This window comes from Magallana gigas, chromosome 7 (genome assembly GCF_963853765.1).
Source record: "Magallana gigas chromosome 7, xbMagGiga1.1, whole genome shotgun sequence".
Lineage (NCBI taxonomy): Eukaryota > Metazoa > Mollusca > Bivalvia > Ostreida > Ostreidae > Magallana > Magallana gigas.
The window spans coordinates 23,169,930-23,183,667 of NC_088859.1; the positions used below are offsets into that span (position 1 = coordinate 23,169,930).

General features: G+C 34.7%; 1 protein-coding gene and 2 long non-coding RNA genes across 8 annotated transcripts in view; 1 reads left to right on the top strand and 2 right to left on the bottom strand.

Annotated features, from left to right (window-relative positions):
• The window catches only part of LOC105340715 (multidrug resistance-associated protein 1), a 411,670-nt gene that overhangs the window by 233,432 nt on the left and 164,500 nt on the right, over positions 1 to 13,738 (bottom strand). The window lies entirely within an intron of this gene.
• On the top strand, positions 638 to 2,191 carry LOC136269818 (uncharacterized). The gene is made up of 2 exons (XR_010707355.1): positions 638 to 1,078; positions 1,125 to 2,191. It is a non-coding gene; the product is annotated as an uncharacterized lncRNA (long non-coding RNA).
• Positions 2,044 to 3,488, bottom strand: LOC117682136 (uncharacterized). Its single transcript, XR_004596632.2, has 4 exons — positions 3,033 to 3,488; positions 2,715 to 2,789; positions 2,314 to 2,448; positions 2,044 to 2,193 (listed from the first exon to the last, which is right to left on the bottom strand). It is a non-coding gene; the product is annotated as an uncharacterized lncRNA (long non-coding RNA).

Sequence of the window (13,738 nt, forward strand, 5' to 3'; positions counted from 1 at the left end):
CCCAAACTTGTTTTACTGTGACCTTCACACACGCCATATTCATTGTTACAACGTGGGCTATCGGGCCACGCTTCTTTTTGATTACATGTCAGTACCGTTTATTTACTTGTTTAATTAGACACTTTTTCATTTACAATAATTTAACAATTTTTTTATATGTTTATTGTAATACCATCAACGCAAACTATGCCCAAGACTAAGGCAAGGCCAGCCCCCATTGAGCGGACGTCCAGGCGACCCCGACTTCACGCCGCAGCTAGGGATGCGGCCCAGCTGACAGTAGTGCAGGCGGCAACCCCACAGGCACTTACAAGCCAAGTTGAACAGTCAGCGCCACAGGCGCCCACAACCAGTGTTTGCACAATACCAGTCACTGGACCAACTATGCCCACAGGTAATTTAACTCTGGTTCCTCTTGACTCAAACCACACAATCCTGCCCTTACCTGTAGGGTCTACACAATTTTCGCTGGGATACTATGTTGACCCTAGCACTACCCATACCAAAAAAAAGCACTAAAAAGTTATACCTATGAGCCCTTAAAAAAGTTACAAAAAAGTCATAACTAAGTTAGCACAATTTGGAACCATCTGATCAATTATGGTTCCAAATTAGCATCAAAAAGTGATACCTATATTGTAACTTTTTGCTTAAGTACAAAAAAGTCATAACTAGAGTGTAACTATTGACAATTTATTTTTTTCATAAAAATAAATAGGTATAAAAAAGTTATCAAAAAGTTATAATAAAGTTATCATTTAGGTACAAAAAAGTTACAAATTAAAGTTACAGAAAAGTTATCATTTAGGTACAAAAAAGTTATACATATAGGTATAGAAAAGTTATCATTTAGGTACAGAAAAGTTATAGATGTAGGTACAGAAAGTTATACATATAGTTACAGAAAAGTTATCATTTAGGTACAGAAAAGTTATACGTATAGTTACAGAAAAGTTATCATTTAGGTACAGAAAAGTTATCATTTAGGTACAGAAAAGTTATACATATAGTTACAGAAAAGTTATCATTTAGGTACAGAAAAGTTATAGATGTAGGTACAGAAAAGTTATAGATGTAGGTACAGAAAGGTATAAACATATAGTTACAGAAAAGTTATCATTTAGGTACAGAAAAGTTATACATATAGTTACAGAAAAGTTATTGTTTAGGTACAGAAAAGTTATAGAGGTAGGTACAAAAAAGTTATCATTTAGGTACAGAAAAGTTACACAGAAAAATTACAGATGTAGGCAAAAAATATCTATCTGTATCATAAACTTCAGATAAAAAAAAAACCCAGGTACATGTACAGGTGTTATACTGATGAAAAAAAAGTCCCTAATGTTGACATGAACTTTTCATCAAATTGTTTTTGCTCTTAAATAGGAATTTAAAATCATATCTGTTCATGTGAGCAGAAGAACACAAGTCAATATTTTTGTTAATCAATATGTTTACTGTATTATATTTACATCTAATGAGTATGCTTTCCTCCATTTCTTATGGAAACTTAGTTAACGCCTTGTTTAACGATTGGTCGAAAAATCACTGAAATAATCAGGATATCAATGCAGACTCACATTCCCATTGAAGACAATTTGGCTGTTTCTTTTAGCTAACGTACTGATGCACATTCAAAATAATATAGTAAATTTAACTTACTCTTTACAAACAATTTATTAATTTGTTAAAAGAAAGATGTAAATATAAACAATATAATGCTTTCTTTGACGATTCATGCAGGTAATGAAGGGAGCAATGATTGCAGAAAAAATTTACATAACTCGCTAATGCGGGTAATGTATTTTTTCTGCAATGTCGCTACATTCATATCCCGCATATGTCACCAAAGAAAGTATTTTATTGTTTACATAATTATCTCAAATCATTACAGACCCTATTTGCAAGTTTTTTAAATAAAGCAATAATCTAACATAAAAGCATTTGGGATTACATGTGTGTCTAATGTTCTTGCTAAATTTGTATAGAAAGTTTGAGAAACATTATTTTGTAAACCAAAATTTGACAAAAACCTTCATAAAGCATGTTTTAGGTTAAATTCCTAACATATACTAGCATGATTTTGTTCCAAACATACAAGTATGATTTTTAAAACAGTCCTGGTTCTAGATGATACCAATGACCTGCAGTAATTTATCAGCAAACAACTGGATCTGTTTCTTGAATCTGTTCCTAAAATGTATAAAAAAGAATGTTTCATTATGGCAATTTCTTACTACATGTACTTTCATTGTAACTGTTAAAATCCTTGACAACTACCTAATACTTAAAACAGAAAATTATATACCATACCAAGTTGAATATATATGTGACCAGCACCTGGCAGGTGAAAACTGGTTTCTGTTTACATGGCTGCATGTATTTCTATGGGAACGGTTGCTCTTGCATCTGATCTCTTTCATAGTATTATCCTCGTCCTCCATTAATCTAAAAGAAGGCAATAATATTGAAAACAGTTTGACAATTTTCAATATATGTAGCTTAAATTATTATAAATATCAGTAAAACTTTTCAATTCTCTGTTGACCTGGTACCCCCCCCCCCCTCCCCTCTAAAAAAAAAGTCAACATTGATACAGCAGTTGCCATTATATTCTCAGATTTATAATAATTCATTTACTAAAAGATATACATAATATATGGTTAAAAATTTAAAATCTGTATATCTGTAACTTGATAAACACACACACTTACTTTTTTCATCTTGTATTAATGATGTATCTTCAATCTGGTGTACAGTCTGCTAGCTGGACTTGGTTGGGATTTTTTCTGCAATACAATAATACTCTTTTTAAAAGAGTCGGCCATAATGATTACATATAGAATGTACATCACTAGATATACAAGGCTGCATAGACTTTGATATAGATGATAAAATCATGCACTTCTTATTAGAATTCTAGAAATATTCCAAATGTAATTCATTTCTAAGTGCAAAGCAATAATATAGAAATTGAGATAAGCAAACAGAAATGAATTATTTAAAATGACTTGTTTGTACATCAGACTTACCCTGAATGGAAATGGTCATCCACAACTAAAGCCATATCATCCAGGTCTTAAGCATGTCTATCTTAATGAAACCACTGCTTGCAGTTTCATTACTACATACAACACGCTGTGATTCTGCATATTTCTTGAAAAAATCAGGAAAATCTTCACAACAACTCCTGTCTTCTTTGCCCATTTCAAAATTTGATGGCGGAATGGCAATTGTCCAATCAGAATTCACGAAAGTCAAAGTTTGAAATTTTGGCCAATCACGAAACAGCCACGATTAATACCGGGATAAATCTTTAAAATTTATTTTGGTTAAAAAACAATATTATTTACTTAATATTATCTAAAGAATTCTGCATTTAATTGAAACAAATTTTAGTAATATTTTCTTTCCTTACAACCTGTTAGTTTATTAACCGATCATCAAAACTGGGCATTTCCGGTCTCAAGAGCCGCCATTTTGAATAATTTGAGGGAATTTTAAAAACTAAATCAATTTAAATACCAATGCATTTTTACAATTGATGAATATGTTAAACCAAAAATTATAATACCTTTTTTAAATAAAACATGTTTCCCAAAGTTTATAACACAGTCCTTATAGCTACATGTATGTGCTGTTATAAATTACGATGAGAGATAGGCTAGTACTGGGAAAACATACAGATGGAAATAGCAGTACTGTTCTTTGTTAACAGCATGTCTATTAAACAAATATGTGAATAAATATGATGAACCCATTTCATAATAACAAACAATGCTACCACCCCTCCCCAGCCCCCCCCCCCCCCTTTTCTTCGCATGCATTCGATGTCGTGGGAAAATTCTGAATCAATTTCTAGAAATCTACTCTATTCCTTTATTCATGGGGCGGCCATGAAAAGTTGGAAAAAATTTCAGTGATAATATAAAGTTGATGCTACCCCTTAGTATTTAACAGTGTTTAAACGAAATCGTAATATGTTTAATGATGTTCAAGAGACCGTAACAAAATAATGTTTGCAGGAGCAAAATAAAAAATGTCTGCTGGTCAAAACACACACATAAACTTTTTATCTTAAACAAACATCAGTGTCATCACAGCACGGACTAATCATGACCTCTTTGGACACCCTTTACTGTTAACCTGGGATGTGTGTGCGTTCAGGCGGAAAGTGATTTCCTGTTTCTGCCTTATAAAAACAATAAAATTTTGGACAGGTGTTTGTGTTGCAATTGATGGACTGGATTCCCGTTATAATGGTTATGTCATTGTTTTCAAACAAATCTTAGTGATTTTATTACCCAGTGTGTGATCAACCTACATCTACCCCCCCCCCCCCCACTTATCGTGATTTTTATAAAAAAAACAAAGTTATAATGATATTTTATATTAGTTTTTAGATTTATTGTGATAAAAGTCTACTTTAGACTTGAACCTCTTGGATAAGATACACTTAAATTTTTAGTGTAAAAATGACAAAGTCCAAACACATTAACAAATTGACTAAGTTCAATGTAGGTACATTTTAGTTATACTGTAAAGTTTCTAAGTTCAATGTAGGTACATTTCAGTTATACTGAACATTTTCTAAGTTCAATGTAGGTACATTTCAGTTATACTGAAAAGTTTCTAAGTTCAATGTAGGTACATTTTAGTTATACTGAAAAGTTTCTAAGTTCAATGTAGGTACATTTTAGTTATACTAAGAAATTTCTAAGTTCCATGTAGGTACATTTTAGTTATAGGGCAAAAAGTTTAAGTCCAATCTAGGTACAAAAAAGTTATAACTTTTATGTGCCTAAATCTTAGGTACATAAAAGTTACACTTTAGTTACAGAAAAGTTATGACTAAGTGTAACTTTTTTTTGTATGGGTAGGGATTAGATCATATCTGGTAAATACATTAACTTGGGGACATTGCTCGTTAGGGACCCAAACAAATCTCATGTTTCCTCCACTCTTGCAATAGATGCAACCGGCCAATTAATTGCCCAACCTAAACCTCAGCACAAAATTCAAAACATTGATCGTTGAACAGATGCATTCATTGTCTTCATGAGCATTTTCACTGCAGCACATCTAGTAAAAATACAACAATTCTTAAAGTACATGCATGACATTAGGCTAGGAAGCCAGAGATCACAGGGCTGGCTCACATATGACAAACAGTACCACATTAGGGCCTCCATTAACCAAAACACAGATTGGGGTGTAGTTGATCCTGAGTTATGGATGATTTACATGACACCCACTGCACCCCAGACCCACACATACAACCAACACCTCAAACAAAAGGGTAACAGCGACAAATGCTTTGACTTCAACTTCAAAGGTGCATGCACCAGACCAAACTGCCAATATGTACACAGATGCCTTAGGTGCAATAATGCACAATCCTCTAACACCTGCTCTTCGGGTACACCTACACAAGCAGCCAAAGTTAACAGGCCATTTCGCTTCAACACACAAAACCAAGGTCAACCCCCCTACCAATACAATAAAAACCCCACAGCCATATTCTCTCGACACCCCAAAGAATAATTGCCTTAATTTGGTCTCTGGGAAGCACCCCAATCCTCATAAAGTCCATTTCACAGTATTTACAACATTACCCAGATAGGCAAGCCACACAAACTTTAGATACTCGTATCGTTTTAAGGAAGGATTTAAATTGATGTACGAAGGACCCAGACTTATTATTTTTTCTCACAACTTAATATCAGCCAATCAATATCCAGATATTTTGCAAACAAAAATCTCTAAGGAGGTGGATGAGGGCCGCATGGCCGGCCCCTTCCTACAACCACCTATGCCCAACATTCATGTCTCGCCAATTGGTTTAGTTCCCAAAGCGGCGGCGGTTGGAGAATGATAACACATTTATCTTACCCACCGTCGTCTCGCATAAATACATACATAGACCCTAAAAATGCAACAGTAACCTACACTTAATTCCTTCGACAAAGTCGTAAATACCATTAGCAAATTGGGAAGGGGGGCCTTGTTAGCAAAAGAGGAAATAAAAAGCGCTTTTATGCTAATACCCATATACCCTGGGGATTTTGAACTGCTAGGACTTTTCTTTGGGGGTGCTTACTATTTCGATAAAATGTTGCCCTTTGGCTGCTCAATTTCTCGTAAAATTTTTGAAACATTTTCTACATTCGTTGAATGGTTGGTCACTCTATTATCAATCGATCTGCTTATCAAATACTCCAAAACCAATCAACTAGGCAAAGGAACCCCCTTGCGCATCAATGCAACTGACACCCAATTTTGTACGATCAAAAAAATGAACAACTATCTACAAGTTCGCCCAAATGTTACAGGCCCCCTGTTTTGCCACTACTCTGGCCAACCTCTAACCCGCTATCAGTTCTCATCAGTACTGGCAAAAGCCCTACAAGTTTTGGGAATCAACAGCAAGTACTACAAATCTCATTCATTCAGGATAGGGGCAGCTACCATTCTGGCACAGCAGGGCCTATCAGAACAAGCCATGCAAGCCTAGATTCACAAGCCTATAGGTCTTACATTAGGTAATGCATATTCAGCATTCCCCTTCACTCAATTAAAGCTGCTTGGTCCGATTTTTTTGTAATTACAGTATCAATTTTTTTTCCCATACAAATCATTTATCCTAGAAAGTTATGAACTTTCTCCTATTTACACCAGCAGAATCAGTCTCCTTTCAAAGTTAGAAATATTGAAAGTAAATAAAAATAATTTCTCTTTGGGCAAACGAAAAAACAAACCAAAATGCATCACGGGAATGTTTAGAAAAGGAAACCGCTTGGTTTCGTCCCCCGAATGATTGGGGTTATTCAACCCGCATGCTATGCATAGATTGTAAAGAAAGCAGACTTTTGAAATATTAGCGAACCAAACGTACACATGTTTATTTGCAATTTGTCTGATCATTTCGACCTTTATTTAAAGTGGTGTCAAATTCGTAATACAACCATACCCGTCTCGTCGTCAGGGGTGAAATTTAACATGAGGCGAAATAACGCGGTACCTTTTAATGTCGTTTGTTTTGTTAGCAACTTTTGTACGTATTCTTCTTCATTGAAATTTGGCATAATTGACGGGTAAAACTACTGCAATGTCTATTATTATACATATACTAAGCATAGCCATCGTTTAAGAGCTTGCATAAAATTTGATATAAAATCGGACCAAGCAGCTTTAACAACCGCCTGTTGGCAATCAGTTATCATGTTCCCACAGTTATCATGTTCCCATCCTTAAGATCTTCATTTTAATTGGCTATTTGTATCTGTCATTATTTTAACAAAATTTTTTGCATTCCTAAACCAATTTAATCAAAGTGGTTGCAGATCCAGTTAATGTGGAGATTTTGGGATCTTCAATTATCAAACAAGCTACAAAAGCATCTTCACAAAGAATCGGAGGAACCAACATATCCATTCCAAATGCCAACATATGGTGGCAGGGGTACAGTGGCATGAAACTTTTGGACCTTGTCCCTAAACTCAAGTACCTCAAAGGCCTCAAATTGGAAAGTCCTCCTCACATTATTGTCATTCATCGTGGAGCCAATAATGTTGGCAAAACTCGTCTTGACTGGCTTTTGCCCATGGTACATGACATTCTGTCTCAATGTAAAACATTATTCCCAAAAACCAAATTTGTGTGGTCCTCTACCCTCCCAAGGATAACATGGCGCTACTCAACAAACTCAAGGGCCATGAACCAAACCCCAACCCGAGTTGACCGCCAAGCAATTAAAACCATGGTGAGCCTGGGAGGGGACTACATCAAGCATCCTCAAATTTAAATCAGTCATACCCAACTTTTTCATAGTGACGGTACCCACCTATCCAAGTTGGGGAATGACCTTTTTCTCAACAATTTACAAAGGGCTATTGCATACATGTTAACCTCCAGTGATGAAAAATAGGTAGATTTTGAACTCAAAAGCGGTAGCATTGCGCGCGGTGTGCGGCGGTTTCAATTTTCATGTGAAGCTAATAGCTACAATAAGGAATACTATGAAGGAATGCAATAAATGAAACAATAACACTATTATCACATGCAAAGAAAGATTTATTTGTGTTCAATGGTGTAGGATTTTGTAGCTAGCTTTGCTTTTCTTAGAGTGGTCTTTTCTGGAATTGATTCAAAACAACTTTTATTATTACCGTATTTTTCGGGGCATATGTCAATGTGGGGCATAGGCCGAATTGCTAATTTTTAGACAAAATTCAAGAAAAATCCTTAGACTAGCCTAATTGGGGGATAAGCCGATTTTCAATCGATGATTACTATAGTGAAAGTATGACCGCTGATTAAGAAAGTCACCGTATTAAGTATATACTTTCAGAATATCGATGTAGAAAGTCAAAAGAGTAATGAAAGTTATTAAATTTGCTTAACATATATATTTCAAGCAATTTTTAAAAATTAATCTGCGTTTTGTGGTTGTTTGGTCTCTTCGGTATTCGTCGGTGTATCGTTGTGAATCGTAATTTTACATAGTGTAAATTTAATTGCAACACCAACCTCCGTGGTTCTGTCTGGTAGAACTAAGTATAATATTTTACCAAACCTTTTATATTTTATTAATACCTTATTGCTAAATCTCATTTAATCAAGTTATACTTTGAAAGCTACTTGTAAATACGGGGTATGGCGTCCATTAGCTCAACACGTGGTTTCATATTCAAATAGAGTTATCCCCCGTAATCGCTATGAATGAGAAAACGAAATACCAAACATAAAATATTTAATTTGTGTTCTTTCCATTAATTAATTAAATAGTGACTTGTCGTTATGCAGAGAAGTTGTAATGTTAAAAACACAGTTAATGCAATGAAGTGTAACGGTGTACACTAGGCTACGTGCCCCCAGGCTGTGTTTTAGTCACGGGTTTCACACCTTTGTATATACACACGACACCAGAATACCGTTATTTCATCCAACAGAAAATTAATTGTAAAAACACATAGCATTTGATTTATTCTACACCCAAGACCAGTGATTCCTACGAATGCAGACATGAAGAATTCACCAAAATTCTGTCATATTACATTCTACCCGGTTTCGTTTTCTTTTTTACTACGCAATAATAGTTTCCAGGGTTCATACACGAACGTGGGAAAAAAATTCTTTTGATTGGGATTGTAAAGAAATACCTTGTACAGTACTGTACATTTTATTACTCACGATGTCATTACAAAAATTATCAACGGGACAACTATCGAACAATAGTTCAAACGGATGAAAAAAAAACAACCCTCATAATAAATTGCTACAACAGTACAACGGATAAAAACAGTGGATTTTATATTTTACTGTTAATTTTTTTTAACTTTGAGTCTAAGAATAGCCGATCCCGGGGGATAGGCCGGGGCTCGCTCATCGGAGGAAAAAAATACCGGCCTATGCCCCGAAAAATACGGTATTTAACTTGGTGGCCAAAATTGAAGATATAGTGTCATTTGATAGTTCAGATCTGAAACTTGTCTGTATTTTTTCAAAGATGACTGTTGAAATCTGCGCTTGTATGAGTCCCTGTGTTTCTCCGTGTCTCTGTGTTTTCCCCCCAAGGCTTAGTGAGAAATCGGTATGACAAAATGTACAAAACGCATACTGTTCCCCTTTTTTGATATATTGATAGATATAGATATATACCCTTACGTACTCCTAGGTAACCTCAATAAGCCAATAGCTGAACCGAAACGACCCTACCCCATTTCCAGAATAAACAGACCAAGGAAAGTGCAAGCGGTGAAGTTCTTGGATAGAATATGAGTTATTTCTACTAAAATATAGGGTCAAATCTATAAAATACGATAAGTACAAGTAGCGTTTATACTATAACAATGATACAAGCAAAGACATACGTATGTTCAATGATAAAACGTGATAAATGATTGCAAACATACAATGGACGATCGAGGCCATTCGGACCCGATGATAAAACATGCATTTAAATGACAATATCTTAAAAAAGATACAAAGTATGCATATGAACAATTGATATGGGATGAACAAATGACAACTCATTCAAGCATGATAATAATAAACAACGATTAATGGATAATCATGGGAGCTGTAAGTGATACATAATTATAAAACCGTTCGACCCAATTTCGTAACAAATGGTATACAAAGAACCTGCTGTTTTTTCACCATTTTTAGTCAAGTTTGGGGGGTGTGTATAACACACGAGTGCGTATTATACACAATACTTTACGGTAATATGTAAACCCTTATTTCCTCCACTTGCGCAGGATATTATCTAATACATGTACTATCATATTTATTGTAGGTCATTGTCTAAAGGAAGAGAACATATGTTTCCTGGTTGCAGATTCTTTTACCATGGACCTGAATTTTAAGCACACTTGATGAAAGTTTTACATTTGTTGATTACTTAAAGAAATACACCTTTTCTTGTTTTATATCTGTTAGCTTGTTTGGATATATTGAATATTTACAAATTCATACCTGTTAACCTAGCTTTCAATTTTGCTATGTGGGCGAATCTCCCCCCCAGCCAACTTGACTAAGGGGGAGATTTCACGTAATGACATTTCACAACATTTCAACGTTAGAAAACCAGTGATAGTACTTTTAAAAAATAACCAAACACAGATTAAACATCTTTACTTGCACTCATAGACTGCAGTTATGTAACTACAGCTTGTTTTTCGGCCATTAGGTTTGTATTCAAAACGACAAACATCTTGATTTTGTTCAGAACAAATTAAGGAACACATGGTGTCAATGTTTAATCTGATCTCATATCTGTTTGAATTTTCTTCAGCATGGAAAAGATAATCTCTGGATCAGCATTGCTGACAAGTATCACACAACAAGCTAAAGCTAATTTATCCAGTAGTCCAAATCTGCATTTGCTACTATATGGTTCCATAACTTTGGCCATCTGGCTCCAGAATTTGTCAGCTCCTAAGTCAGCAGGTAATAGCTCTTCTTTTGGGGTTAGCTGATAGTCCAGAAATTCCTCCTGTAATTCATCCAAACTGCATGTATCGCCAAGGATCTGGGGGTGCTTAAATAAAAGTAGGTGTACTAACTTAGTACACCTACTTTTATCTGAGGTAGCTCGCGGGTTTACTGCTTGCAAGAAAACCTACCCTGAAAATGTGTACACGTGATCCATAGGTTTAAAAAATTTACTTCTAAAATTTATTTGAGATTCGTCTGCGTGGTTATAATGTTCTTGTGTTTCAAACACGGTGTCACTAATAAAATCAAGCAACGCCATTTCAATGAAATATATAGTAAATTGCATATACTAATCAGAGAAAGCATTTCAGAACTATGACTCAAACTTTTAAATGATTTAGAGGAACTTTATTTTACTTAACACAATAACAGAAGAGATAAAGTTGAATCAATTCATATAAAATAATCAATATGTGTTTTCAGCCAATTTTTTGCAAAACAACTTTAAAGACTTAAAAGATTTCACTAAACCTTTTATTTTCAATATAACGTTAGCCCGTCGTCAACATTTTCTTACATCCGAGAACCAAAAAATAACAAGAGATGTTTGTGAAACACTTATGTCCCCCTCCCTTGGAAACATCCACAAAGAAAATGAACGTTAACTTAAATAACTCGAATTTTTCTAAGTCCAAGGGCCATAACTCTGTCGAAAATTGCTCTATCATACCCAATATCGAACTTGACCTAGATATTATCATTATTAACCTATATACCAAATTTCTTTTTAATATGTTCATCCTCTGCGAAGAAAATGAGCGAAAACTGCAAAAAACTAGAATTTTTCTATGTCCAAGGGCCATAACTCTTTCGAAAATGGCTCGATTGTATCCAATATTGAACTTGACCTAGATATTATCATGATAAACCTGTATACCAAATTTCATTTCAATATGTCCATCCTCTGCGAAGAAAATGAGCGGAAATTGCAAAAAACTAGAATTTTTCTATGTCCAAGAGCCATAACTCTGTTGAAAATGGCTCGATCGTACCCAATATCAAACTTGACCTAGATATTATCATGATAAACCTGTATACCAAATTTCATTTTAATATATTTATCCTCTGCGAAGAAAATGAACGGAAACTGTTGGTGGACCGAAAGACCGACCGACAGACCAACAGACAGCAGCAAAGCAATATGCCCTCCCTTCTTCGAAGGGGGGCATAAAAATGCATTGATTGACAAGACTATCTTATTTACTCATCATTAGAACATATAAATACTACCGTAATGTCGCGTGTATAACACGCACTTTTTTTCAGCCAAAATTTGATCAAAAGTGGGGGTGCGTGTTGTACATAAGACTAAAATTTTACCCCATTTTTTCAAGCGGCGATTCTTGATACGACGGGAGTAGTGACTGCCGAAATAGCGTGTTATGCAAGTTGTATCAGTGTATACTAAATTTACTGCATCAGAAAATACCTTATTCTTAGTTTTATTTCCATGTATTGAAATATTGATCCTCTCTCAACACTATTTCTTGCATCAAACAAGTTAAAATATCGCCAGTGTATTCGCCATTACGTAAGCAGCCACCTGTTGACTCGGCGCGTGGTCAATGTTTGTTTAACAGTTTCCGGTGTCAGAAGCATGCACCTGTCTTGTGTCGGACTTCACATGGTGTTTTCAAGTAAATGAAGATTAGCGATTATTCTGATTTTATTAAACTTGATTACTTCTTTTCCAGTTATGCAGATAAACGTTATTGCTATACATAGACACTGCTAAAAATACATCGATCATTTGTACAACTCAATAATGACGATATATATACGACATACATACCTTTCTTCACAATGTTTATTTAACAACAATCAATGAGTTTGACTATATTTAATTAATTAAATAATTTCTTATCATGTTGTTTTGGTTTATATCTGCAAACATTATTACTTTTAAGCACTAAGTTCGGTTGCCGTTCTTCTCTACGTATGATGATCTTCAATTTCTCCGCTGTTGTATAAGAAACTCTTTACAAAGATTTGATACCGCCCATGTAAATCATGCCGTAAAATTGTAAGACCTTTGACTCTAATTTCGCTTGGGCCATGTTCCGATCACAAAATTGCAGTAATTGCGCTTGGGTTATAAAATCATCATTAAACATCGATAGTTATTTGGAAAAATGGTGGCCGTCGATTTTCATCGCTGTGCTATAATTAAAGAAATTACGCATGGATTATAAAATAATCATGAAACATTGATATTTTGGGGGGAAATGGCGGCCCTTGATTTCGTCATTTTTTGGGTGCGTGTTATACATAGGACCAGCTGTTTTTTCGCCATTTTTTGGTCAACTTTGGGGGGTGCGTATTATACACGAGTGCGTATTATACACGATATATTACGGTAATTAGACATAATTATGATTTTATCGAATGCACATAATGTAAGGTTGTGAAGAGAAGAACAATGGCTATTTTTCTTTTCATAAAACTCTGAGCCAATAAATGCAAAATTACCATCAACTATTGTCATAGTTTGTATGTTTGTAATCGTATACGATGATTAGCTAAAGTCAAATGAATTTTAATTGTTAGATCGTTGGTTGAAAATACAGAAGTTATAATTGTAAAAGAAGCGAAGCTAATGCATACAATTCAATCTATTTTCTTGTCTAAACATGATTTTAAATAGAAGAATTTCAACGCACAATCATACCTTATTAAACAAAATGTAACAATGTATATGTCACCTCTTTAATTTGTTAGCACTTCTACACTACTATAT